Source organism: Octopus sinensis, linkage group LG12, assembly GCF_006345805.1.
Source record: "Octopus sinensis linkage group LG12, ASM634580v1, whole genome shotgun sequence".
Lineage (NCBI taxonomy): Eukaryota > Metazoa > Mollusca > Cephalopoda > Octopoda > Octopodidae > Octopus > Octopus sinensis.
This window is the reverse complement of record NC_043008.1, coordinates 55,402,612-55,426,925: the sequence shown is the minus strand read 5'-3', so window position 1 is coordinate 55,426,925 and position 24,314 is coordinate 55,402,612. Positions and strand designations below refer to the sequence as shown.

The following is a 24,314-nucleotide window of genomic DNA, read 5'->3' as shown; positions in this document are numbered from 1 at the left end:
ACAAAACAGACTCAAAGCATTCAGTGAAGTAAGCAAAGTCTCAACTAATCATAAAAAAGTAATTTCATCCAAGAAATTATTATAATTATAAATATTGTTATTATTATCATCGTTATTATTATTAGTGCCGATGTGCTGGCAGAATTGTTAGCAAACCAGGCAAAATGCTTAACGGCATTTTGTCTGTCTGTATGATTTGAGTTCAAATTCTGCTGAGGTTAACTTTGCCTTTCATCCTTTAGGGTAGATGAAATAAGGAGTCAGTGTAATTGAAATTGCTGGCCTTGTACCAAAATCTGAAGTTGTTATTATTAGTAGTAGTAGTTAAGGCAGTGAGCTGGCAGAATCATTAGCACACTACTTAACAGTATTTCATCTATCTTTTTGTTCTGAGTTCAAATTCCACTGTGGTTGACTTTGGAATGGATTAGTGCAATCTAAGAAAACATGAGAATAATACTAAGAGCAGTATCTGTCTGTCTGTCCATCCGTCCGCCCGAACCCGCCCGTCCGTCCGCCCGAACCTGCCCGTCCGTCCGCCCGAACCCGCCCGTCCGTCCGTCTATCTATCTATCATTCTTCCCTCCTTTCTTTCTCTTCCCCCACCTCTCTTTCTTTGAATAAACCCCAAATGGGATTTCTACGTTATTGCCTGATCTGCTAGAAATAGCAGTTAAACCACACCTCATCATCTTAAAAGGAAGGGCATGTTGGGATAGTGTAGTTTTTAGATGCATCAAATAACGAGGTCGATACGTCTGGAATATCTTTGGTTATATATTTGCTCCATTAAGGTCATCCTAAGCTAAACATTTCTACTACCACCACCACCACCAACAACAACAATCACTACACATTGCTCTGAAGCTTGTTAATGTCCAAATTCTTCATTTCTATATTTGTCTCTAAAACTGAAACAAGCACAGAAATAACGTATGAGGCACTTGAAATATCAAGACTATATTTTTCCCTCCAACTGACCAGTAGAGAAAAAAAATCAAACTGTGTGACTAATTAATATGTCTGTTAGTAATTGCACTTCTTTATTTATTTATTTGTTTTGTACATTTGTCCTGTAATCTAGTGTTCTGGTTTCCGCAGTTTATCAAAACTGGTAATTTCTTTGAATGGTTTGATACTGCAGCGACTCAAAATAATCAAACGTTTCTTTCTTTTTTTTTCTTTTTCCCCTCCTTCTCTTTGCTTAGCTCAAAGTACTTGCTACTTGGTCTTACTTAAATGATATTGCCGAGTCTAAAATGACATACTTCAGCTTTAATAACCAACTACTGTGTATATTTGGGGGTTTTTATTCGCTTTTTTTTCTTTTTATTTGTTGTTATTATTATTATCATTATTTATTTATTTTCTTTTTCTCACACCTCCTAGGTTGCTGAATCTGTGGCAGAACTGGAGAGAACACTGTCTGCTATAAAATAACTAAAAGATATTTTGGAGACACACTTCTTAGGTTGATGGGCTCTTTACTGCTCTCTATGCATTCTGAGGCATTCTTTAATTTACCACAACATTTGGAAGTTATCTCTACCATTTTCCGATCCTTGTCAATTTTGGTGTCCTACTCACTTCAGATTTCAATGAGCCATTTGTGACTATATATTCCTAGTTACATAATCTGCAAGTAAGACATTTTTTTTTTTTTTTTTTCCTAATCACTTCCATTAACTTGTTAAACTGTTTAATCTATTTAATTATATGTTTGCTTCAGTTGGTTTTTCTTTTTAACTTTTTGAAATGGATTTCTAGAAATTTCTTTTGATTCAAACTTTTGAAATAATTAAGCTAATTAAAGTAAAAGAAAAGACAGAGAAAAGCAGTAATTTATATTTTATTAGTTTCAGTGAAGTTTCAAAATCTATCCATTAGAATTTACTTTTTGTTCAACTTTTTTTTTTGTCTGTAGGTGAACAGTTATTATGTTTTTTTTTCTCCGTTCTTTTGACATTTTTCTTCACATCCTATTCAATGTTATTGAGTTGCTGTATTATAATGGAAATGTGTATGTTGTAGTACATTGCCCCATTTTAATTTTATGATGGATATAATTACTAGGTTATCATCAGTAAATATAGGTTGTTTATGGACAATCAAAATTACCACTTAATATAATTTCTTAAGTTTTACTCTTACTCTTTACTCTTTTACTTGTTTCAGTCATTTGACTGTGGCCATGCAGGAGCACCGCCTTTAATCGAGCAACTCGACCCTGGGACTTATTCTTTTGTAAGCCCAGTACTTATTCTATCGGTCCCTTTTGCCGAACCGCTAAGTAACGGGGACATAAACACACCAGCATTGGTTGTCAAGCAATGCTAGGGGGACAAATACAGATACACAAACACACACACACACACATATATATATATATATATACATATATACGGCGGGCTTCTTTTCAGTTTCCATCTACCAAATCCACTCACAAGGCTTTGGTTGGCCCGAGGCTATAGTAGAAGACACTTGCCCAAGGTGCCACGCAGTGGGACTGACCCGGAACCATGTGGTTGGTAAACAAGCTACTTACCATACAGCCACTCCTGTGCCTATTTATTTTTATTCTTTATAAATATTTCTAAAAAAGTATTATTGGACATTCTAATCTTACCACATTTATGACAAGGTTGATTCTTTACATCCACCTTATTTTACACTCACCTTTCTATGTTGGCATGGGTTTTCAGGTAGTGTTTTAAGGCCTGATGCCTCTCTAGATTGTAACCATTTTAGTTGTTTCTCATGACTTGCAATGACACCATGTACTTATTTTAAAAACTGGTATATGCTTGACATTGGCCACTCTCTGACAGATTTTGTAGTTGAACATTTGGTGTTCTTGGTCACTGGATTACATTCCTACTCACTGTTATTGGGGCATGACTATTTGCAAGTGCAAGCCCCTGAGTTAGAGTGGTTGTTCCAGCATGTTCTCCTTGCCATCTGCGACGACACCTTTTCCATTTTGCCGGTTGGGACAATGGGGTAGACCAACAAGTCTTATATCTCCTAAATATAATATCTATGAGCACAACTTTCACAAATTTACTATATAGTAAACTAGGTCAATACTAAATCTGTTTGTTACATAATGCTCTTAGGTTTCGAATTAATAGCAACCACCCTTTAACAGTTGTAGACATTTCATATTACTTTACATCCCTCATGTTCTTGATGAAAGAATGAACATTACATTTCCATTTAGCCTCAAACATGAAACAACCTTGTTCTCAACCTAAAGGGGAACAATATTATAAAAGACTAAGAACTGACAAAAATGGTAATGCTAGACAATCAGTGACAGCATTTTAGTTTGTCTTAAAAATTCTGAGTTTCATTCTAAATCCTGGAGGGGGTTTATTATTTTCTCTTTCTGCCTTTCGGGAGTTTTTTTTTTTTTTCCTGCCTTGCAGGGCTGATCATTTAATTCTCTGATAGTTACTGTAGACAATTTGATTTACTACTCTCTTTGTTTGCAAATTTATAAACTGCACCAATAAAATAAATCAGCATCATAAGAGGCCGCATCATGTATCATTGCCATGTGCTGCCGTGGCTAACTTCTCAGCATAGGTCAGTTTCAGTTGGATATTGATGACCTGTTTTCCTTCACATTTTTGTAAATGAGATCAATGTTGAGCAATGTCCATAGCCTTGTTTCTCACAAATCACACCTATTGCTTATTAAAATGTTAAAGTAAAACAAATTTCTGGTCAGCCAGGTTTGCAAGTCCTTTTTGATTATCCATCCATATCCACTCACTGCATTCCCCTCCTCATCATCTCCCACTCTCCTTTCACACTGTTGTGAACTTAGCTGCCAACACTCCCTATCTAATCCTCTATACCTATTTCTTTACTACCCACAAGGGGCTAAACACAGAGAGGACAAACAAGGACAGACAAAGAGATTAAGTCGATTATATCAACCCTAGTGCATAACTGGTACTTATTTAATCGACCCTGAAAGGATGAAAGGCAAAGTCGACCTCGGTGGAATTTGAACTCAGAACATAACGGCAGACGAAATACCGCTAAGCATTTCGCCCGGCGTGCTAACGATTCTACCAGCTCGCCGCCTAATCCTCTATACCACTTCACTTATATACTCCTCTCTGTAACTTGAGGGTGTACCTCAACATATCATCTTCACCATTTCCCATTCCTTTCCCAACTGGGGTAGCCATCTATCTCCTCTACAGCAAGACACCTGCTTCTGTCCCTTTCCCATACTGTAACCTCTCACCACCAGACACAAAGCTACCTCCCTCAATACTACTCCCCACTCACTTGAGAGGGGCTTGTCTTTTGAGTTACATGGTGACCTTGCTGGTGCTGTGCCATTTAAAAAGCACACTGTACAATCTGTAAAATGGTTAGTATTAGGAAGGGCATCCATCTGTAAAAACCATGACAAAGCAGACAGAGCTTGGTACATTCCTCTGGTTCACTGGCGCTTGTCAACTCATCCAGCGCATGTCAGCCTGATGATAATGACTCTAGTGTTTGCACTTACATTGTCTCTGTCATGCAAGTCGTGTCCTTCCTTTCAAATATTCTTTGGAAAAATGTCTGGTCATGGGGGAATATTACTGTACTTGAAAACAGATGAGGGTTAGTGACAGGAAAGGCGTCCAGTTATAGATAAAGCTGCCTCAGCAAATTCCGTCCAACCCGTGCAAGCATGGAAAAGTGGACATTAAGACAATGATGATGTTTACCTAAAAGCTTTATTCTTAATTTCTGATAAAAATCACTAAGACTTTGATGGTAATATTGGTGATGATGATGATGATAATGGTGATAGCTATGGTTATCCTGTATTCATAAGTTCTATGATGGAGGCACATGGCTCAGTGGTTAGGGTGTTGGACTCATGATCATAAGATTGTGGCTTCAATTCCTGGACCAGGTGATGTGTTGCGTTCTTGAGCAAAACACTTCATTTCATGTTGCTCCAGTCCACTCAGCTGGCAAAAATGAGTCATCCCACAATGGACTGGCATCCCATCCAGGGTAGAATATATATGTCGGAGAAACCAAGAAACCAGCTTTTGTGGACTAACCATTGCCTTATAGATGGAGTGTAATAAACCTATTGAAACCAGATTTTGGTCAATGAACCATTTGAATGTATTGCTGTTGGTTAGCACCAGATCTAACCTAATTGAATAGATTTGTAATGAAACAAGTTCCAGCCATAAACATCTGTTCTTTTTGCATATCAACAGCTACCATATTTGTTATGACCGTCTTGTTTGTTTCTTTTGTTTTGTTATACTATTGACTAGGTTGTCTAGTGTATCTGTCTTCAAGACAGAAGGTCACACAAATGATAACAGTACATGCAAAAAAATAAATATTTGGCTTTTATTATTTTCGTTTTTGTTTTTATCTAAATAGAAATAAAATCATTAAATTACATTTCAGACACTTCAGAATTTAAGTGAGTCGATTTTTGAATATTGAAAAGCCATTCAATGCAAACTTGTTTTGCAGAGCTATTTCATTAAGTTCACATGCAACTCAAAGTAGTCCTCCACTTCATTTCAAAGACAAGTTTAATTCAAGTGTTTCAGTGAAATTCTTTGTAGAAACTTGGATAAATGTGGTACTTCATTTTGGTTGTTCTATTATTTCAATAGCCATCTCTTCTGATTGAAAGTGTGCTTCCAGAAGGAATTAGTATGATGTTAGTTTTCTAGTTGAAGATCTAGTTGTTTCTGTCATGTTACCAATGGTACTGGTGATTGCTGTCAATGGGGTATAAACTTCTAATGTTTTAGTTTCTGAGGAGACTAATTGTTGAACTGATGGAGTACCCTTGGGAAATTTTTTTTTTTAATGTAATTATTTTAAATTGTCTAATTAGTAAATAATTTTCATGAAAACAAACTATATTCTTTTAGTCATTCTGTGATATGGTACAAGTAAATGTTATATTTTAATATAGTGAGAAAATTTAACTCTTATCATCATGATCAGTGTCATCGTTGTTTTAGCATTCACTTTTCCATGCTTGCATGGGTTGGACGGAGTTTATTGAGGCAGATTTTCCTCAGCTAGATACCCTTCCTTTTGCCAATGGGTATTTGGTTCCAAGCAAGATAATAGTTCCTCTGTTGAAAATTTTTATAAGGGAAAACCCAGTCCTGTAATGATTCTGTTACAGACCAGAATCAAACAATTGAAGAAGGATTAGAGTTTTCTTCATTACACAAAAGAGTTTCTCACTTTCCTTCAAAATGAAAGTAAGCAACATTAGTACAATTTGTGTAATACCATGTGTTCAGCCCCATGTTGTGCTGTCTTGGACAGGAAGCTAATAGTCAATAAATCTTTCAGATTTATTGACTATTAACTTCCTGTTTTCACCTAGCCCCAAGTATATACCACTTGATGGTAAACATTACTGCTGCAATTGATGTGTGTTTTGTTGACTTGCAGTGCCAAGTCCAAGTTTCCTTTTAGAATGGTGTAGGCATTGGGAAACTTTTCTAGTGTATCCCAGCCTTGAACCTCACCATGGAGATCTAGTCTATAGTTGTTCTCCAATAATCCAGTAAGGTTGCTTCAATGATTCAATAAGATTGTAGCTCTAATTACTACCAGATTAATCCTAATCCCAAACAACAGTTTTACCCAGCTCTATGTGCGTATTCAACTGAATGATAAAGGATTTCAGATCATTAACAGTGTTTCTTCAGAGTATTTCATTAATGTTATTTTAAGAGTTTGGAAGGATTTTCTAAGAAAACTTTTTTTGTTTATACAAAGGTGAGAGAAGCTAAGTAAAACATTTAAGTTACAAAAACATAAATCTTAAAATGAGGATTAGACATCAAGCATTCACTGACCATAATTAATAGGTTTATAAACAAAAGTTTATAATAAAACTTATTGTTTTATTTATTTATTTATTAGCTTTTTGTTTGTGGATTTCTTCCTCTATCCTATATGTTAGTCAAATTAAAAAAGCTCTATAGAGCTATAGTCTGAAACCTATAAAAATCAATGGTTGGGCATTTTGCAGGATCATCATCATCATACATCCGCTTTCCATGCTAGCATGGGTTGGACGGTTTAACTGGGGTCTGGGAAGCCAGAAGGCTGCATCAGGCCCAGTCTGATCTGGCAGTGTTTCTACAGCTGGATGCCTTTCCTAACGCCAACCCCTCCGTGAGTGTAGTGGGTGCTTTTTTTTTCTGATTATTTCTGGCAGTATAAATGACCACTTTGAAGCCTCTTCTTGCCTATAGATTCTAATAGTGACTATGGTAGAGATGAGCATTGTGAATTTGGTCTTTGGTCCTGGCAAAACAGTTCTTGTTTCTCAGTTTTTATTTATTTATTTCTCTGGTTGTTTGCAAAAAAAAAAAAAAAAACCACATTTACAAGTCACTGTAATATGTAGGGTACACATATAGTGTAAACATTCAAACATCTTCACAGTTTTACTAAATCTTGCTGCATGTTACATGAAAGTTTTGGTCCTCTTAGTGTCTAAGTGTATAAGTCTACCTACCTTTTTTCTTTTCGGTTGTAAATTTTGGTCTGAAAAATTCAGCTTGTATGCTGGAAAATTACAGTATTTCATTAATGTCAAGTGTTTGGAGAAGTTTTTCTAAGAAAACGTTTTTGTATTTGTACAAAGGTGAGAGAGGTTAAACAAAACGTCTAAACTACAAAAACATAAATCTTAAAATGAGGATAAGACACTCTGCATTCAGCGCCCACAATGAATAGGGCTTATAAACAATCATTTGTAATACAACTTAAAGTGTTTTGCTTGTTTGTTTATCAGCTTGTTTGTTTGTGCATTTCTTTCGCCATCCTATATCCTAGTTGATTAAAAAAGATCTATAGAGCTGATGGCAAGATAGAGGAAACCTATAAAAATCAATGTAGCGCTTGGAATAAGAGGAAAGGACAACAACAAGCAACAGGCGTGCAGGTGTTGCATTTCTCAGTGACACAGAAACTAACCAATCAAAGTGAAGGACATAGAGAGTCCTAACTTAACACACTGACAGTTATCTTTGCTCTTCATCTGAAAAATAGAAAGAAGAAGAAAAAGAAAAGAAAAAAAAAACCCCATGCAAAACAAACCATGCCAGATTAACACTACTAGCTTAGTTATCTAATGCCACTGGAGTCCCGAGGAAACCAAGAAAAAGCTTAAAGTAGTGGACTTGATCTGAGAGAGAGAAAAAAAAAAATCTATATTTTTCACCAAGAAAAAATTGTAACAGTTCACTGAAAGCATAATAGAAAAGATAGCTGGGAGAAGAATTTTCAGTAGACGAAAATTAATAAATTACTGGTGCGTTAAGTGTTTTGTTTTAATGCAATGCCATATTTGCAAAGTATATATATAGATTTTTAGCCAACTCTGTATATATTGACAAATGTTAAACATCCTCTCTCTCTTTCTCTATGTACGATATCTTTGCAGAAAGCCAAAGAGTGGTCAACTAGATGAGTTTCAATCCCTTGTTGAGATTTCAGTCACTGAAATCTCAACACAGGACTGAAACTAGTTCAGTTGATCTCACTTCTTGTCCATGTTTCTTATTTCTTATTTCTTTATTGCCCACAAGGGGCTAAACATAGAGGGGACAAACAAGGACAGACAAAGAGATTAAGTCGATTACATCGATCCCAGTGCGTAACTGGTACTTAATTTATCGACCCCGAAAGGATGAAAGGCAAAGTCGACCTTGGCGGAATTTGAACCCAGAACGTAAAGACAGACGAAATACCTATTTCTTTACTACCCACAAGGGGCTAAACACAGAGAGGACAAACAAGGACAGACAAACAGATTAAGTCGATTAAATCACCCCCAGTGCGTAACTGGTACTTAATTTATCGATCCCGAAAGGATGAAAGGCAAAGTCGACCTCGGCGGAATTTGAACCCAGAACATAGGGACAGACGAAATACCGCTAAGCCTTTCGCCCGGTGCACTAACATTTCTGCCAGCTCGCCACCCTACTTCTTTTCCATGTTGTTGTATAGAGACAAAGTGTTCATATCTGTCTATATACATATAGTGTTGGGTAAAATCTTACTGAAATGTTTTGCAGTTTATACAGCATCAAAATTAAGATACTGTGGGATGCTTTTTTTTTTTTTTTTTTTGAAAAGTCACAATTATTGCTACTGGAAATGTTAAATCCAAGAACTTGGCAAAGCTTAAAGTCTAATATGAGATGATGTCTTCATTCTACGAATGCACACCCTGGCTGTATGGTTAAGGAGCTTGCTTCTGAACCATGTGATCTTGGGTTCAGCCACACAGTGCAGCACCATGGGCTAGTGTTTTCTATGATATTCCTGGGTCAACTAATGTCTTGTGCACAAAGTTGGTACACAGAAACTGTGTGGAAGCCTGCCATGTGTGTGTTTGCCTTCCCGTCCTCCACCATTAGATAACTGGTATTGGTTTGTTTATTCCCTGTGACTTAGCAGTTTGACAAAATAGACTTGATAGAATTAGTACCCAACTTAAAAAATTCAGTAATGGGGTCAATTTGTTTGACTAAACCTTTGAAGGCGGCGAGCTGGCAGAATCATTAGCACACCGGGCGAAATGCTTAGCGGTATTTTGTCTGCCGCTATGTTCTGAGTTCAAATTCCGCCAAGGTTGACTTTGCCTTTCATCCTTTTGGGGTCAATTAAATTTTTAGTCGAATGAATTGATGACCCCAATACTTATTTTCTAAGCATGGTACTTATTCTATTGATTTCTTTTTGCTGAACTGCTAAGTTACAAGGATGCAAGCACACCAACACTGGACACACACACACACACACATATATATATATATATAGCTCCTACATGCATTTTTTTCTCTCCTTGTTTTTTTTCTGTGTATCTTTCTGTGGAAGAGCATAGGCTCGAAACGTAAAGGACTTTTTCTATTTCTATTCCTGAGCACTATACTAATACATTTTGTTTGTACTCCACCTGCCTTCATCTTTTGTTTATTTTCATAAACTTTCCCGTATATATATATATATGATGGGCTTTCAGTTTCCATCCACCAAATCCATTCACAAGGCTTTGGTTGGTCTGAGGTCATAGTACAAAACAGTTACCCCAGGTGCCACACCGTGGGACTGAACCTGGAAACGTGGTCGGGAAGCAAGCTTCTTACCACATATTATTTTTGTCTGGACTGAGTGGTAGGGTTAATATTCTCAAGTCAGTGATGGCATTAGTGAAAAAGCTTTACTAAGGAAACGGTTAGCAACGAAAGCAGCTGGCAATTATACAGACATTGCTGCTGTAGCAGAAACGACATAGTAATATAGACTGGAAAAAATTGCAAGATTGCTGTGTTTAGTCTAAAGAACAATTGTTATTCTCAGAAAGATGTCTTTTCGGTTTGGAAATCTTTTGGAACAGTTGGAAGTTACTAATATTGTATAGTTTCGTTCTGTCATGTAGAAATTTACTTTGGAAACTGAAACTTTAATCAGAGCTGTATTAGTAGTAATCTGACTGAAAATATATAATCAAAGACATTCCAATGATGGCCTTCTTATATTTATTCTGTGTCTAAAAATATATTGTCCAATGGCTCTTTTTCTTTTCTTTTTTCTTTTTGTTTTTAATAAGGCACAGCTGTGGCTAAGTAGTGGCTTTGTGCCAGGTGAAAGATTAGAATATAATAGAGGGATAGAAATATGTGTCTTACTATGGCGGGGATACTTGGCTACCCCAGTAGTAAAAAAAAGGACAGATAGAGGAGATAGAGATTGAAAGATAGATAGAGTTGGAGGTGAATTAGGGAGCTTACTCACAGGGAACAGTAGTGAGCAGTATAAGTAGGACAGAGGGGACAAAGGGGGACGTTCTGTAAGAGTGTGCGGGGAAGTAATTTTAGTGATGGGAAAGGAGGTGACTGTAACAAGTGATGGTCTTGTTTTTCTTAGTACTTGAGAGGGTAAGGTTCTTGTTTGAGTGGGTATTTAGTCACTGTTATTGTAGCTTAGGTCACTGCCCTGTAGACTTCTTTGTTTTGGTTTTGTTTATGCTTTCATTATTAATGGTAGGAAGGCAGTGAGCAGCTAGAAGTCTTAGCATGCTGAACAAAATGCTTAGCAACTTTTCTCCTGGCTTTATGTTTCAAGTTCAAATTCTGCTGAGGTCAATTTTGCTTTTCATCTTCTCAGGGTTGATAAAATAAACACCAGATGACCACTGGGGTCAATGTAATTGATTAGCTCCCTCCCTCAAAATTCCATGCCTATAGTAGAAAGGATTATTGATGTTATAGTTAACTGTAGTGGTTTGGTAGAATCATTAGATCAGTGGACAAAATGACTTGTGGTATTTGTTCTGGCTCTTTACTGTCAGGGTTTCAAATCCTGTCATGGCCAACTTTTCCTTTAATCCTTTTGGGGTTGATAAAGTACCAGTCAAGTACTAAAGTTGATTTCATCTTCTAACCCCACTCCCACAAATTTCAAGCTTTAGGCTCATGTTAGAAACAGTTATTAATGCTGATGCTGTTGTTTGAAATTGAGTATTGTTCATATCGAGGTCATTGTTTAATTGCATACACAGTAGAGAGCTAGTGCATAGTCGAGGGCCAGTGCATGGCAGAGAGCCATAAAGAGCCAGAGCATGGTGGTTTTTCTGTCAGAGCAATTAGAACCATCTTGTCATCTTTAAGGATGGCTTGCATGATGACTTTGTTTAAGAGTGAAGATCAGTTATGCACCATCAACCTCACTCTTGTCCATGACCAGCTTCAATCCAGGGATAAAACCAGGTCATGACAAATGGGAATGAAGGCAGATGTAGTGGATGACCAAGGTGCCTTACTTGCCTCGTTTTGCTCCCTGTCTTTATCAGCTTGTTGCTACATCTGCATTCCCTTCTGTTTAACCATGTAGGTTTCTTCTGCAGTGAGCTGGCAGAATCATAAGCACGCCGGGTGAGCTGCTTGGCGGTATTTTGTCTGCCACTACGTTCTGAGTTCAAATTCCGCCGATGTCGACTTTGCCTTACATCCTTTTGGGGTCGATTAAATAAGTACCAGTTACACACTGGGATCGATATAATTGACTTAATCCGTGTGTCTGTCCTTGTTCGTCCCCTCTGTGTTTAGCCCCTTGTGGGCAGTAAAGAAATAGGTTTCTTCTGCAGTATCTACCAGATCCAGTCTCCACATGCCCTAATAGGCTACCTAACCCCACCATATCTGGGACCCTGACAAGTGCTACAACTCCGAGTAGACTTAGATGCATTAGTGGTTAAGAGGTGGTTCCACATGCTTCAAAACCCTGGAGCTCAAGAAGCAGGTCTCGACTATCGTATTATGCAGTTTAAAGTCATGTCCAGGACATTGCATAGAAAAGAACCAGTAGAGAGCTGGTATATAACCGTTATATAGTAGAGAACTGAAATATAGCAAGCTTGTGGTAGAGAGGCTGTGTCTAGTACAGAACTAGATCATGGTAGAGAATTAGGCCTTACAGTATTTATTTACATCTTTGCATTCTTGTAATCAATTACTTTGTCTTTCATCCTTCTGGGAATGATGGAATAGACACTAGTCAAGTATTAGGGGCACCCCCAACACCAAACAGACTACTGTATACATCTCCTGTAATATATAGGTTGCAGTACATGCTTCCCCTCAAACGCATAATCTTGCTTTAATGTTAAACATGAATTTTCTAAATGGATTTTCCAGTTTTAACGATTCTTTCTCACTGACGTTTTTCAATTAGCAAGTCTTACTTTATTTAACTCTCATTACCTATGCTATTGCTAACTGTAGAAAAATACTTCAACCTAAAATACACAAGACTGGAATTTTAGAATTTTATGGATCAAGAATTTCCTAATGTTTATAAAATTGATCTTTGCAACTTTTGCATAGTTGAAGATCTCTACCACATTCCTTTTATCATACCTTATAAATAATGATATTTTCAAGGAATAAAACTGAATCAAGATTTTTTACTGATTATATATTCTCTGTCCACTAATGTATTTAAAAAAGAAATGTTACTTTTAATATATGAAAATGCTTAGAGAACTTTATCAAGGGGAAAAGAAAGACAGTATTTACATTTTTTACTAAGCAGTTACTAGTTTCAATATATATCTATGTATGTGTTTGTTTAATGGAACTGAATATATAAGATATAGTAGTATATAATAAAATATACTAAATGTATTTATACTTCATGTATCATATAAATAGTTCTTCAAAGGAATCATTTAAATTTTCTTTATATATATAATGATTTGTCTTGAATGATGTTCAAGCAATTAGAATCTTTTCTAATGGAATTCCCATATTGAATATATTATCTTATAATGCTCATAAAGTTTTTTGTTATTAATTTTCTCTCTGTTTGTGAAATATAGTGTTATATTTAATAGAAGTACTTATATTTTCCTTTGTTTACACCACTTTCATGGGTATAACAATTGGCAACATTCAAAATTTTCTTTGAAAAGAGGATGGGGGAAATGGTAGATCTCTCTTCTGTTAAATTCCATCTTCATAATTAATGCTGTTTTTCTCATTCACTTTACACTTTCAGGTATATATAAAATATTTAGGATTTCCACGTTTGCAAGAATATCGCATATTTTTGTATCTCAAAATACAAAATTGAATATGCAAAACAAAATAATGATCATCACATGTCTATTTTCCATGCTGGCATGGAGTGCTTTTTCTCTTGGCACCAGCACTAGTGAGGTTGTCTTGCCATTTGCGAGCCTAGGAAAGATGATTTTAGGCAAGGTGATAAGAGCATAGTTTTGTGTGCAGCTCATCAGACTCTATACAAAGACAAATTTAACTCTTCCAGAGTTAAATTTTGTGGATGTGAAAACATTGGTCGCTCTCTGACCAAACTTCAACATTAGTGCTTTTATATATATATATATATATATACACACATATATGTGTGTGTGTTGTTGTGAGAGTTTGATAGTGAAGAGCCCAAAAGAGTTGACACTGGAAAAGGATTATGTAAAGGGATAGGATTAGAGTTGGGTATTAGTGAGAAAGAGAGGGACAGAGTAGTAAGAATGATGAAGTTAGCTGTGTATAGCCTTGTTTTAATGTTAAACATGAATTTTGTAATCCCACATTTTATAAGGGTGAATATGGGTGGAAGATGTGAGGGTTATATTTTTTAATAAATATTGTTGTAATAATTTGAAAGTTAAATGCCAACTGGTTTCACTAGTTAGCGAAACCCATTCCAATTGAGTTGAATTGTCATTTGTTACTTTTTTCAGCTAGAGGCTATGACCATTCCAGGACACCACCTTTAAAAAATAATTCTACTACAGCCAGAAGGTCTGAAATTTTGAAGGAGGTAGTTTGTTGGTTACATTGTCCCTGTCCCCACCCCAAGTGCTTATATTATTGACCTTAAAAAGTTGACTGGCAAAGTTGACCTTGGCGGCATTTGAACTCAACCTAAAACCAGAAGAAATGCTGCTAAACATTTTGTCTGGCATGTTAGCAATTTCATCACCAAATTTTGCTGATTGGTATAGTGTTAACGAAGGTTAAAAGTTTACGGTTATGTAATAACTATAATAGCTGCTGCCTGTAAAAGATGAGGCTTCTTTATATTAGGTTCTGTGCAGTGGCCATGCTGTCAGCAACCAGGAAATGGCTAAAGAAAAAATAATTAACTCCTTAGAGTTTTAGTTATATATAGAAGCTGTCTTGGCTGGTGGCAGCTCTACACTTGAAAATGTTAATGACAAATTAGTGTTGAAGAGTTTTACTGATGTCAATTGCCAATATATCTATCTGTCTACCGAATGCGGAATATTTCTGGCTGTCCAAAGTGTTCATTTCTGATGTTTACACTAAAGGAAATAATTTTGGCTGCCAACAAAACAATATTACCAGCTAGTTAGTTCTCCATCAACACTGGAATGGTTTTTATATTTTCTTCATTGCATCTTACATTACACCTCCACTTTTTCTTTCTCTGTCCCTCTCAATCATTCATATGTTTCCCCATCTTTGATCTGTTTTGGGTGACAGCCTTGATGTTCAAGTTATTTTCCATGTACTCTGATAATGCTGATGAACATTATCACTATTATTAGCTGATGTTTTATCAGCACCATCAAATGATGCAGACTGGTTTTCCCCTCTCCCACATGACATTTTACCGATGCTAATTCACATTCTCCTGTGTATATAAAATCGTGCTTGATATGTTCTGGCTAAATTCACTAATGTATAAATAATGCTTACCAGTTCTGATTAATGTCAAGACATTATCAAGTTTCCCCAAAGACTGTTGTTGTAATACGTATGTTTAAAGGTAGTCCAGTTATGGTAGTCCCAGGGTTTTAGGGTTATCTTTCAGTCCCAGCATCTCAAAAATGACGAAGACAGCCATTAGCAAGGGCCTTCTCCAACACCTTGAATCCCTCTTCTTTAATGACCATCAGTGTGGCTTTTGTAGAGTCAGATCTACTGGTGACTGACTCTCTTTTGTTATACATCAGTAGCCTTCCACTCTCCAGAATTTAGTAAACCGTGTCTGGGCCACTAATCATCATCATCATCATTTAATGTCCGTTTTCCATGCTAGCATGGGTTGCTGCTTTTCAGATGAGATTTTTAGTCCACCAAAGTTGTCTTGGTGTATAAGTCAACCTACTTTCCTTCATTGTAAATTTTGGTCTGAAAAATCCAACTTGTATGCCAGAAAATACGGTGAATAGACCCCAGTACTTTATTAAACCTGAAAGGATAAAGGGCAAAATGTTTTTTCTTCTTTTTAATACTGTTTCTTATTGGCTGTGTGGTAAGTAGCTTGCTTCCCAACTACATGGTTCCGGGTTCAGTCCCACTGCGTGGCAACTTGGGCAACTGTCTTCTACTATAGCCTCGGGCCAACCAAAGCCTTGTGAATGGATTTGGTAGACGGAAACTGAAAGCCCGTTGTATATATATATATATATATATATATATATATATATATGTGTGTGTGTGTGTGTGTCTCTGTTTGTCCCCCAAACATCGCTTGACAACCGATGGTGGTGTGTTTACGTCCCCCGTAACTTACCGGTTCGGCAAAAGAGACCGATAGAATAAGTACTAGGCTTACAAAGAATAAGTCCTGGGGTCAATTTGCTCGAGTAAAGGCGGTGCTCCAGCATGGCCACAGTCACATGATTGAAACAAGTAAAAGAGTAAAAGAGTTTTAAACCTTTTTTTTTTTACCCACATGACTGACCACTACAACCACCACCACCATCACCAACACAACAGTCATCACTATTGTCCTTACCACAATTCCTTAAAGAATTTTCTCTACATTTAATTTACCTGGCAAGGAAATCGGTGAAAATGGATGACACTTGCAATTGTGTGCACTGACTGGCTGCAAATAGCTGCAGCTGCCTACTTCTTCAGCTGACTGACATGTTTCTAGTTTTAAGTTTGCTGCTGAAGAAAACCAAAGGAAGTGGTGTTGACATTTTGAACAATGTGGTGGTGGGGAGTCAGTAAGGGCACAGTGTAGGTATGGCCAAGTTGTAGTTGACAAAGATGTCTGGTGGGGGTAACTGGTGGTGTGTGGCTGGCTTTGGTTGTGCTCCCTACTGTAAACATGTAACGGCATGGCGGGGGGGGGGGTCAGAATGTGTGTGTGTAGGGGGGTTATTTTTCTCAAACACACTTTATTCTCGATATTTTGAAATATCTCCCTTTCTCTCTTTTACTTGTTTCAGTCATTCGACTGTGGCCATGCTGGAGCACCGCCTTTAGTCGAGCAAATCGACCCCAGGACTTATTCTTTGTAAGCCCAATACTTATTCTATCGGTCTTTTTTGCCGAACCGCTAAGTGACGGGGACGTAAACACACCAGCATCGGTTGTCAAGCAATGCTAGGGGGACAAACACACACATATAAATATATATATACATATATATGACGTGCTTCTTTCAGTTTCCGTCTACCAAATCCACTCACAAGGCATTGGTCGGCCCGGGGCTATAGCAGAAGACACTTGCCCAAGATGCCACGCAGTGGGACTGAACCCGGAACCATGTGGTTGGTAAGCAAGCAACTTACCACACAGCCACTCTTGCGCCTATGATAATTGTGGCGGCAGATTGTGGCAGATAACGGGGAGGCGGATTGTGGTGGTTTATGGCGACAGATTTTGTTGGTTGCTCATGTTTTTCATAATGGTTTTTGTGGTATAGTAGTGTTTCACCAACAACGACCGTTAATAGTCTGTGGTGAATGTGAGGATTATGCAGAAATGATCCTGGGTGGTATAGGAGTGCTGTTGATGTGCTGTTGTTGGTTGGTAGTCGTGGCAGTTGCAGAAGCAGTGACAGTGGTCGTGGTGGTGGTCATGGACGTAATCGCGGCTGTAACGGATGTGGTTAACAACAAGCATTGAAATTGGCTTTTAATACGAAGTCCAAGTGTCTAGTCTGCAGTAAATGCTGTTCGAGGTTAGACGATAGCAACCAGGAAGGAAGGAAGGACCTGTTCAGCTCTGTTCCGTCTGGATAGGTTTTCTTTTGTCCATTAAAATAGAACTATTTAGTTTAATCAATTCGGTGACGAGGGGGTGAGTGGGGGACGAGTAGGGCTAAAAATTAGACAGACAGATAGATAGATAGATAGATAGATGAAAATTATAGAGCGACGTGAAAGAGATTAGTGACTAGAAAGTGAAAGGAAGGAAGAGAAAGGGAGAAAGAAGATGAGAAAAGTAGAGAGAAAGAGAGAGGGGGGGTTATTAGAGTTTCTGAAATGATGGAGAAAGAAAGAAAAAAAGAAAGAGTGGCGGTGGTGGGAAGAATGCGAAAGAATGAAAATGTGTAGATGAAGCTTGAACTGCTGGTGTGCTGTGAGAGAGAGAACAACGGAAGATTGAATGAGGGAGCGAAAGAAAACGAAAAAAACGTTGTCAGAGGGATTATATATATATATATTAAATATATATATTACAATTTGAAGTGGGAAAGATCGGATGTGATGAAAAGGGGGGAGGAAAAGGTAAGGATGTGTGCACTAAGTTAGACAAATATCGTGCGCGTGCCTATGTTGCGTGTATAATTGCATGCGCGCTCGCTTGTGTATGTGCGCGTATATAAAAATTGCTCGCTTGTGTGTGCGCGCGCGCGTATATAAAAATGCTCGCGTGTTAAATGTGAGTGTATTTGCTCGACATTGCTTGTTGTTTTGCTGCCGTATCGATACGATTGATGGATGGATGTCTCGCTCCGTCTATTTACCAAGTGTTGGTGACGTTGCTTCGTCGCCACTCCCCCTCGCACTCTCCCACTATTTCTCTCTCTCTCTCTCTCTCTCTCTCTCTGTGAAGCTGCACTACTAAATAAATGATTGCAGCTCTCTCTCATCACCTTATATCTATTGTTGCTGTTCCCGAGGTTAAGTCAACTCGAGCCACGATGTAGTATTCTGTTTTTTTTTAAGGATACCAAAAAAAAGCTAAAAGAAGATATATTTGAAGTAAAATATATAGAAGAAGGCGACAAAACAGGGAACGAATAGAGAATAATGGTGCCGTGGAAAATGACGGACGACTGTGCTGGCAAGTGTGTGAGTCAGTGTAGCGTGTTGTCAAAGACTGGTGTTGTCTTCGTGTTGTTCTTGTTGCTGCATTCTCTGCCAGAAAGACCAACAACAACAGCAGCAGCAGCAGTAGCAGGACTACCTTGATGTTTACCACACAATCTAAAAATTAATCTGACTGATTATATAAAAAAAAAACACCACCGAAAAAGGAAAGAAAAAAACAAAACAAAACAAAAAAGTTACTCTATCAAATCAAAAATAATAATAATAATAATAATAATAATAATAACAAAAAAAAATAAGGAGAGCAGCAAGTGGAACAGGAATAAATACGGAATATATATATGTATATATATATATAATCAAGGCATTCGGATGTATTGGAATTCTATCGTCTAAAGAGATTTAATGGAGATAAAGCAGAGGACGAACCAGGGAGGCCACAGCCTCTCTTCATCCACCTGCTGCTTGCTTCATTCATATATGGCACTTCCAAAAGTAGATTTGTAGCCCTTCGCTACTCCCGGCTGCTTTTTCTCTCACTCTGTAACCCAGGGTTTCCGACTTCACTTCACCTCATCTCACCTCACCTGAGCTGAGCTGAAACAGAGAAGCAGACGGCCGGCCCTTAAATACCTATCCCTCCTTCGTAGGTCCCCTCCCCCGGCAAATAATCACCACCATTTCTGCACAGGTAGGTTATCCTTGTTTTGTTTTTTCTTTTTGCTGTTTTGTAGGGTTAAGCTCTTTTTATTTACTGGTTTATGTCATGTTGTTGTTTTAATTTACATTTGAATTCGCTATTCCACGTGAAGAATTATAACACGAGTGACATGTTTTGCGAGATAATTGTTACTCCCCGTGCCTCCTAAGTCCACTGCTTTTACATAAACCTCCAATTTTTAGTCCCTCTCATGCTGCCATTCGGATGCAGGTGAATATTAATAATCATTGTGACAAATCATTTTTTTCTTTTAAGAAAAATTCATTAGGCCCCGGCGAGTAAAATCAGTACCTCACCCTGCTTTTATCTCCAAGTTAAGGTGTTATTTCATTGAAACTAATGCCGTAGGTCGACCCTTTCAAACAGGGAGGACTACATTTTACAAGCAATTTTTTGTATTAATTAAAAAAAAAAGGGTTTATTCATTCATTTGTTATCAATATTTATAGCCTTTATAAAATAATATTTCGATATGTAGCAATAATGCTTCGTTGTTGCGCCGAATACTCGGTGTTTGTCAAGGCTGGACGTTAGAGGTTTTTCTTTTTCCTACCCTAGAGACCTAAACAAATTTAGAGTTAAAAACACGGTGGATTGGTTATGAAGTATGCATTGTGCTACAAAATTAGAAATTAAAGTTGCTTAAAGCATTGCTTTTTTTTGTTGTTATACTATAGAAGGGATTTTGGTGCGAGAATTAAATATTTTCTTCTTCTTTCGCTTTCCTTTTCTGTCTCCCGTCTCGTCCTTTATGCTTATTCTTTCCTTTATTCGACATGACCAACTTTCAATTTCTCTTTATACACAAAGGAAACGTAAAAATTACATACACATACTGGTAAATTTAGAGAAAATATTAGTAATAATTAAAAGCACAACTGAATAGCAATTAGCAGTCGCTAATTTCGTTATTGAATGATTTTCTCAGTCATTCGGATCGCCAGTTTGTGTTTCCGAGTAAAGAAAAAAATAAACTTGAGACTTCTGTTTTGTTCGAAGTCTCGATGTTCCGAGTTCGAAATTCATTCAGAATAAATCTGAACCTTTAACCTTCCTTTATTTCTACTATATATATATATATACACACACACACACACTGTATTTAGTCAAAGGGAATTATTCAGTTTTACCATAGAATGGTTTGTGTTAAAGAATATATTTTTTGTGTCGTTCCTGAAGTGGACAGTGACCATAGCCTATCCAAGCATATTTTTAGGCTTGACGTATATATTGTTTTTGAAGTCTGATACTGAGTCCTGTTCACAGGTTGAGTTCAGACGAGATGGACGTAGCCTATTTCGTTTTGTATTTTTGTAATTCATTTTCTTTTTCGCGGACGTTGAAATTAAGTACCAACCAACAAACGTATTAAGATGTATAACTACTTCATTTTTTTCCTCCACCACAAATGACCTTGTGTAATTTAATCGGAAGAAATACCTTAATTATAATCAGCAATTAGCATCACTGCCGCCGCCCCCGTTCTCAGTACAACTGCTGCTGTTGCTGCTTCAACAACGTCTACTAATTCTTGTGTTGGCTTTGACCGTTTTGTTCCAATGTTAATTTTGCTCTTCCTTCTGTTCACGAGATAATCTCTATTTTCGCATTCATATATATATATATATATATATATATATATAATACGCATACATTCATATGTGTGGTGTGCTCGCGTGTTTATAAAAGAGAGAATCAGAAAGATTTCGTTTCACATTCGTCCTAACATTTAAAGCTTCATCTTTCTCTCTCTCTCCTTCCCACACACACACGCGCTCTCTCTTTGATTTCCACTACTGCCGCCACGCTCGCCAAACAGCCATTTCACACTTCTGTTTACTGTTGTTTTCATTGTGAATTGCTCTTGTCGCTACTATTACTGGCTTGTTATTGCTTAATGGATTGCTACCATAGCTGGGTATACTTGTGTCAGTGCAAATTCACTCAAGCAAATCGGCTTCTTGTGTTTGCTCGGAATTTTAAATAAATCCTCCTCTGGACATCAGCAGCAGCCGCAACCACTACCACCACCACCACCACCACCACAACAACAACAACAACAATAATAACAACAACAGCAGTAAGGAAACTATAGCAACAACCTCGATACCAGGATCGCTCCCCAAGCCACCGCATAGCATGCTACTATCATGGCTATCACTGCCAACCACCCCTCTATAAAACCATGCACCGACATTTTTACTATTCTCTGTTACTTTCACAGTCACTAACTCTTCCCCCCACACCCCGGTAGCTACCCGCTATCACTTGATAACCTCCAGTTATCACCAGTGATACTACCATTATAACTTCCCATCATTATCGTTGGTACCACCACTATAACCCTGATATTATACCCATAGTCATCCATTATTACCATTGATAACCACCCGTAATTATCGCAGTCGCTATTACTACAGCTGCACTATCATCATACCCGACGTATTGCCACCACCATCATCATCATATTTATCATTGTCACCAGTGACTCTATGTAACAGATCACAGACTCCATCTCTGCCTCTGTTATCTTAGCCAGTTTCCACTTTCACAACTACTGCTTCCATTCACTACCAACGCTGAGAGTTACAGTGTGGTTACTTGCTTGACCTTCTAGAAACAGTTGCTAAATTTCCCTCTTGCTATACATTACTGTCTTGTAAAATGGAAGGACATGATGAATGATGTACACCTGAAGACTGTTTTAACCTCCTTACTACCAACTTGTTTGAGTCTGACCTGGGTTCCTCTTTTAAAGTGATCTAAATAAAAACCTGTTGAAATTTCACATTTGTGTTCCAAACACCAACTTAATAATTGTTTCAAATTTTGGCACAAGGCCATCATATATTTTTTTTTTTTGGTTGGGGTGGTTTAGCTGATAATCTAACTTCCTGTACTTGAGTAGTACCTTATTATATTGACCATGAAAGGCAAAGTTGACCTCGATAGATTTTAACTTAAATGTTGCTAAGCTTATTCACAGATGCACTATTTTACTAAATTCATTACTTTCAAAATGAAAATGAAAGCAAAACGGGATATTTCAGCAGAAATATGATGAACAAAAGGGTCAAAGAAAAAAAATGGTCTGGTCAAGATAGTAAAGTTTTCCTCATAGTTCTGTTCAATCAGCAGCAACTTGGGGCTAAGGCATCCATCACTATCCCTATCATCACAATCATTATTTGTTGTCCGCTTTTCCATGATTGCATGGGTTAGATGAATTTTGTTGAGGCAGATTTTCTATGGTTGGATACCCTTCTTGTTGCCAGCCCTTACTTTAAAGGCCGTCCAGCTGTAGAAACAATGCCAAAGTAGAGCTTGGTGCAGCCCTCTTGTCAGTTTCTCTTGAATCATCCATGTTAAATGACAATTCTGTCCAACATTTTGATGACCCTGCCAGTTTACTGTCTCTTTAGTTATGCCACTTCACATCTTGGGTTCAAATCCATTGCCTTGGATGATAGCAAATTTTAGATGACCCTTGGTTGCTAAAATAAACACCAACCAAATACTGGAGGTTGGTTTAGTCTCCCAAATGACTGACCATACACATATGTTCAGCGTCAGACAAAATACTTTGCCATAGTTCTTCTGGTTCTTTATTTAACTGAGTTCAAATTTTGAGCTCAGTTTTGCTTCTTGGCCTTCTTAGTTACACAAAGTATCAATCAAATATTGGGGCTAATATAACTGATGGTTCAGTTTCCCAAAATTTCTGGCCTTGTGCTGATGTAAAAACTATTGTCAAAAGCAATGTTCACATCTAGTCGGAGGTCAATTTTGCCTTTCTTCCTTTCAGAGTCAAGAAAATGAAGTACATATGCATGCACATAACAGGCTTCTTTCAGTTTCCATCTACTGAATTCACCAGCACCTTGGGGCAAGTGTCTTCCTCTGTAGCCTGAAGCTATATTAGAAAACTCTTGCCCAAGGTGCTCGTGCTGTGCAGTAGGATGGAACCCAAGATTACACGGTTGGGAAGCAAGTTTCCTAACCCCTCAGTCATTCTTCTACACCCTCCCCCCACACAATTGGTCAGTTGTTCATAAGTCTGAAAAAAAAATGCTATTTTGAGCCGTAATATATTATGTAGTTGTTGGACTTCACTGGTCAGAAAGTTACCATTGGTTTCACATCAATTTTTGCTTTGAGCAATATAGGGGATTCAGGAGACTTACTGGCCAGAGGAGCATAACCTCTTTAATTGGTCAGCAGGTCAGATGAGTCTCCTATATTGCTAAGTGCACTAACAGATGTGAAACCAATGATAACTTTCTGATCGGCCAAAACCAAAGACTACATAAAAACCTAGATACATACATTTGTATATTGTATATATACACAAACACAAATTATTGTGTATTTCTTTGTATCTCATCTCTTAACAACTGGAGTTGGTTTGTTTATGTCTTTGTAATCTGGTGGTTCAGCAAGAATATGCAAAAAGGTAGAATATGTACAAGATGTAAAAAAACCATATGTACTGGGTTTGATTTAATCAACTAAAACCCATGAAGGGCTGCCGACTGTGAAACCTAATTATCAACATAATAATAATAATAATCCTTTCCACTATAGGCCCAAGGCCTGAAATTTTGTGGTGGGGGACTGACTAGTTGATTACATCGACCCCAGTGTTTCACTGGTACTTAATTTATCAACCTTGAAAGAATGAAAGGCAAAGTCACTCTCGGCAGAATAATAATAACGATAATAATTATTTCAAATTTTTGCCAAAAGAGCAGCTTGGGGAGGTGGGGATGAGTCAATTTCATCTCCCCAGTGCATGACTGGTACTTATTTAATCGACCCCAAAGGGACGAAAGGCAAAATCAACCTCGGAGGAATTTGAACTCAGAATGTTGCGGCAGACAAAATACCTATTTCTTTACTACCCACAAGGGGCTAAACACAGAGAGGACAAACAAGGACAGACAAACGGATTTAGTCGATTATATCGACCCCAGTGCGTAACTGGTACTTATT

The 24,314-nt window shown here is 37.6% G+C and overlaps 1 protein-coding gene across 2 annotated transcripts in view; it reads left to right on the top strand.

Annotated features, from left to right (window-relative positions):
• Positions 1-1,389: 1,389 nt before the first annotated feature.
• The window catches only part of LOC115217854 (tripartite motif-containing protein 2), a 63,508-nt gene continuing 40,583 nt past the window's right edge, over positions 1,390-24,314 (top strand). Inside the window, exon 1 of one of the 2 annotated variants that reach the window (XM_036507993.1) lies at positions 1,390-1,642. The gene's annotated coding sequence lies outside the window, so the exon portion shown is untranslated. Of the gene's footprint in view, positions 1,643-18,964; positions 19,293-24,314 lie in introns of those variants that run through there. The other variant, XM_029787560.2, reaches the window with a different exon arrangement.